Here is a 5,956-nt window from a genome sequence, read left to right as displayed (position 1 = left end):
ATACCTTTCTATCATTGTATATCACTGATTGATACCAACGTGGTTTTATTAATTTCTATTATTAATAGAAACAGATAAAAAGATATCAGTGACATTAACACACATTGATAGAAAAATAACTAGTGCTTTATTCTTGATGTATCTAATACACCAGGTGGTTTATTTGAAAATATTTATTTAAAATCTAATTGATGTACACTAATGCATTTCTACAAGGAGTGATATCAAGATATCTAATACCTAATAGAATTTCATTCAACATACATTCAACATTAGCAAAATATATTTGATATATACTTATTCATTTCTATCGGTGTTTAGCACTGATAAAAATTGTTAGAAAGATATCTTTTGATTTATTTAACACATACACACACCGATATTATTAGTTTCTATCATTGATAGAAACTAAAGAAAGATATCACCGAAAAATAAGTTGTTTATTCTAGATGTACCTAATATATATTTTCATTCAACATTTAACTCTAGAAAAATCGGAAAAGATGTATCATATCCTTTAAAATTTTAAGACACATGTAAAATCAACATTCATTGTCTTTAAAATTTACATATTTTTACATTTTTTTCAATAACCAAAATGTATTTCACTTTCACGATAATCGGAATTTTCAAGTCTAAAAGCAAGTCTCAAAAGACGTAACTCATTGTCAACATAACAGAGATTCACTATTCTAAAGGCAAGTTCCAAGATCAAGGTTGGGAATGATCAATTTGAGATGGAGATTTTAGTCCTAAGTTGAAGGTTTGAGGTCCATTAATGACGATGTTGGTATTGTTTTGGAGTCTTTATTTGTTTGCTTCTTTTTTGAATCTAACTTTCTTCATTGCTTTTAACATTTTGGGTTTCCCTTTTCCTCAAGATACCTAAAATGATGGTAATAAGAAAGAAGGTTAGTGATATAAACATTACAAAGATTTATTAAAATCCACAATTTTCTATTTACCTTATTTTCAGTTATTTTTCTTTCTTTTATTTTTCATACTTTCATTCTTTTCCATCTCATATTCTTCATCTTCTTCATCACTGAGCTGATCATCTTTGTTTTTGCTCAACAGGCTTTAAGAAAGTATCATTAGTTAATAATTTGATGAAGAAAAGTTAGTTGAATATATACATGTTGAATATGTATTATTAACTACATTTACCTTTTTATCATTTCTAATTTTTGACCTTTTCTCATTTCTTTCATTTTCTTCATCTTACCAATTTCTTGAAATTCGTTAAACTTAGCTTTCTACTCTTGTAAAAGACTTTAAAAAATAGAACATTTTGTTTATTTTTTCTATCTAATGACCAAGGATCACGAATTTAAGGGTGATGTTCTTTTTAATATCTTTAATGCAATGAAATTTGTCTGTGTCCAATTGAGATGTATGATTTGGTTGATGACATAGTTATGAATTTGGATGAAAATATTGATGATATTGTGACCCCTTTTATTGATTTCGATTTTGATAATTTGATTGATGATGAAACTTCTTTCTCTTCATAGGAACAAGGGATCGAGCTTAAGGCTCCCCCACCCATCTAAAATATGTGTCAGAAAAACACACTTCCTGTGATCATCTCTAGAGAGCTCACACCGAATCAAGAGCAAAATTCGATAGAGGTGCTAAGAGTGAAAAAGAAGGTATTTGGATGAACCTTATGTGACATCAAAGGGATAAGTTCTTCCCTTTGCAAGCACCGCATCACTCTTGACGAAGGAGAAAAAGTCGTTGCCCAACTCGAATGAAGATAGAATCAAACGATGAAGGAAGTTGTTCTTAAGGAAATTTTAAAGCTCATTGAAGCTGGCATTATCTATCCTCGTTTCTGATAGAACATAGGTAAGTCCTATCCATGTCGTGCCTAAAAAGATCGAAATGACAGTAGTTATGAACAAGAAAGGAAAGATGGTGCAAACCCGAATGGGTGACTTAGGAGCATTGGCTACTGCAAGCTCATTGAGTTAACAAAGAAAGATCACTTCCCTGTTTTATTTTATTTTTTAGATCAAATGGTAGAATGTTTAGCGGGGAAGCCTTTCTTTTTTTTTTTTTCTTTTTTTTTTTATGGTTTTTCGGTTTCTATCAGATACCAATTGCTCAAGAGGAACAAGAAAAAAATTACCTTTCCATGCACCTACGGTACATATGCTTTTAGGAGAATGTCATTTGGGTTGTGCAATGTCCCGAGCACGCTCCAAAGATGAATGATGAGTATATTTTTAGATTTTACAGATTGTATTGGGGTTTTCATGAACTTTGGCTAGCCATGGCATTGTGTTAGAACATTTAGATTCTTCAAATGGTATTAAGGTTAATAAATCTAAGATAGATGTGATCTATAAGTTGCCATATCCTAGTTGTATGAGAGAGAGGTTACCTAGTTGTATTAGAGAGAGGTCCTTTCTAGGTAGTGGGGGCTTTTATCGACGCTTTATTAAAGACTTTTAAAAAATTGCCTCTAACTAGTCGTTTTCAAAAAGACATATCTTTTAATGTAGTTGAGAAATGCTAGCAAACCTCTGATGTGCTTAAGGAGAAGTTGATCATTGCCACAAGAATCAAACCAATAATAAATCGATCCAAAAAAAAAAATCAATCTATTGGTTTTGTTTCTTTATTAAACATTAGTTTGGATCCCTTATGTATGAAACTGATTAATTTTAATTTGGTTTGGTTCTAAGTCTCAAAACAGATAAAATCGAACAGACTATCACCACTTTACGGAAGACTTTATGTTTTATTATATTATAAGAGAAAAAATATACTTTCTTTTAATATAGAACAGAAACCAGTAGTAACATGCAATATAAGAAATATACAAAATGGCAAAATAAGGAGGAACATATTATGGTAATAAACAATGAGAAGAATGCAATTTTACAAAATAAGAAAGGGGCCATCGTTGTGATATTACAACCTTCTTAAAAAAAATGGAAGTCATAGTGAAGCTACAAAATGGTTCTTCCAACCACAAATCATCCACACAATCAACATTCAGCACTATCCTCTATATATTTAAAGATATTTCAAAAACACAGGTAAATTGAATGTAGTTCTATAATCTCAGTTTTCCTTTTAAAATCGAGGAAAATTGAGATTATGCAGTTTCATTATTATTATTTTTTTAAAAAATATTAGTATCCCATCCTAAAATGGGGGGAAAATGTGGCATCCAAATACCGTCACAAAAATATTTTTTACGTTATTGAACACAATACAGAATTTAACAATTTGGACTAACACGATATTGATCAGAGTTCGAGGAATCCATCTCTTCTTTACATTGAATTTTAGCAAAAAGAATGATCATGAACATGGTTTGCCTTTAGCATTGGATCAATTTCAAAGATGAAACTAATATAAAACTCATCGACTGAACTTTTCTCTACTTTCCTCAATATCCTTAAAATTTATTCTTATTTATATATGTCAAAAAAAGAAAAATCCTCAAATTGATTATTTAGATTAGTTCATTAAATGATCCCTAACACACTCTTTCAGCAGTTTCTCCTTTTGCGTTTTAGCCTAAGACTTGGAGCCCATGATTTCCACCTCCCCAATTCTTCTTGTTGTCATCGTACTTGTTGAAATTGCCCTTAAATGACTTCAAGAATCCTGCTGAACTCCACTTCTACCTTTTCTGTGATTTGTCCTTTTGCCCTATATTTTAAAAGCATCTTGAACAGGTTAGTCGCAAGATTTTTGTCGAAGGTCTTAGTGAACTGATTCGAAGATGGTGGAATCTTCAACCTCTGTTTAAGTATCCCCTTCTTCCTCTGAATTTTAACAACTTTTGGCCATTTAACAAACCATTTAAGAATCTACCTTCTCCAGCTTCTTTTTTGCCAAGCGATTTCCAACCACTTCTTTGGTCCCATTTTGCACAAGCCTATCCATATTTAAATTAGCTAGAACAACCTAGTCACCACCTGCATCTAGCATTTCAATTTGGTACGATGAGAGTATGTCGTCTTTTTTCTATTGTTCATCTTCATCAAACTCATTACTGCCAACATATGGGACATATCCTGCTTGTTTCATTTGTTGTAGAATTGTTCTCAAAACCATGCAGATTTCTTTCTTCCTCGCATGCCTTTTATCTTTAACCATAAAAACATTCAACTCACCTTGAATTTCAATCCAACTTCAACCTGGTTGTTTAATCACTCCTCTCTGTCTCATCAGCTTTCTTACCCTCACAACATTCTTCCAATCTTTATTTTCAGCATACATATTCGAAAGAAGAACATATGGCCTAGAGTTCTCAGGATCTACCTCTAAAAGCTTCTCCACTACATATTCCCCCAATTGGATGTTCCGATGAACTTTACAAGCGGCAAGCAATGATCCCCAGACGATAGCATCAGGCTGCATTGACATTTCCTCTATTAGATTTTTTGCTTCTTCAACGTACCCAACTCGGCCAAGTAAATCAACCATACATGTATAATGGTCTTTTTAATGGCATCAAACCATGTTGTGCAGTCATTGACCGAAAGTAATAGCGACCTTCGTCAAGTAGTCCGGCATGACTACAAGTGGAAAGAACACCAATCATTGTTACATGATCTGGTCCCTCTCCTGATTCTAACATTTTACTGAAAACTTCGAGAGCCTTATTGCCAAAACCATTTTGTGCATATCCAACTATCATAGCATTCCATGACACACAATCCCTTTCCAACATATGTTGAAACACCCTACAACCATTCTCAACTGATCCACATTTCATATACATATCTATTAAAAACTTGCCAACAAAAACATCTGAATCTTCTCCATATTGGAATCTAAATCCATGCTTTAAAACATGAGAGTGAGCCTGTCGGCCGAGCTGCAAATCAGCAAGATTTGCACAAGCATTGAGGAGATTGCCAAATGTGTAGTGCGTAGGCGAAACAGACTCTCTTTTCAATAAACGAAAGAGTATAAGTGCCTCTTCATTCTCTCCATTTTGAGTACACCCTGCAATAAGCGCATTCCAAGTGATTACGTCTTTCACCATCATATTTGAGAACATATATCTTGCAACTTTAACTTTGGAAGCCTTTCCATACCCACTTACCATTGAGGTCTCAGACACCACAGTCCTAATTGGCATCATATCGAAAATTATTCTAGCCTCATTAAGCCTATTACATTTAGCATACATATCAAGCAACGCATTTCCTAAAATAAGATCATTTCTAAATTCATCACACTTTACAACTCGAGCATGAATCTACTGACCTTCTTTGATTGCCGAGATAGTTGCACATGCACTAACAACACTTGCAAGCATTACCTCGTCAGGTTCAACCCCACATTTGATCATCTCAACAAAAATCTTGAGAGCCTCGTCAACTGGACCATTCTGTTCATAACAGGTAATCAAGCTATTCCAAGAAACTCTACTTCTCACAGTCATTTCATCAAAAGCACTTGAGCAAAATAAACTAAAGCTTGAGAAAACCATGACCATGCATTTGAGCAAAATAAACTAAAGCTTCATAGAAGTGACCATGTTGTTTAAAACCTGAAATCATAGAGTTCCACAAGCAATGGTCAACTTGAGGCATCTTCTCAAAGATGTGGACAACATCATCAAGAAATCCAGACTTAGTGAATGCACAACGTGCCGCCTAGACATCCCTTACGTGCCTCTTTGCGAGATGACATGTTGAACATCTAGTGAGCGAAACGACTCCTTTCACTTTTCTCTTTACAAAGTTGTTTACTTGAACCTTATAGACCTTCACAATTATTTGCAATAGAAAACAACTCGTCAATTTAGCTCTGTCGTCCTAGTACTTAACACTTAGTTCTAATCAACCTTTAACTTCTAGGCGATGAGTACAAAAGATAATGCAGTGGAATAAATAAACTTGTTCTCTTTATTAACCTAACACTTTACACAGAGTTCGTAAATTACAAAAACATTCCTTCTTGCAAGCATAAAAATAAA

The 5,956-nt window shown here is 33.4% G+C and overlaps 1 pseudogene; it reads right to left on the bottom strand.

Moving 5' to 3' along the window:
- Nucleotides 1-3,990: 3,990 nt before the first annotated feature.
- On the bottom strand, nt 3,991-5,467 carry LOC103502899 (pentatricopeptide repeat-containing protein At2g13600-like; annotated as a pseudogene).
- Nucleotides 5,468-5,956: the final 489 nt, after the last annotated feature.

The sequence above is a fragment of the Cucumis melo genome, chromosome 8 (assembly GCF_025177605.1).
Source record: "Cucumis melo cultivar AY chromosome 8, USDA_Cmelo_AY_1.0, whole genome shotgun sequence".
Classification (NCBI taxonomy): Eukaryota; Viridiplantae; Streptophyta; class Magnoliopsida; order Cucurbitales; family Cucurbitaceae; genus Cucumis; species Cucumis melo.
This window is presented reverse-complemented; position numbering and strand designations above follow the sequence as displayed.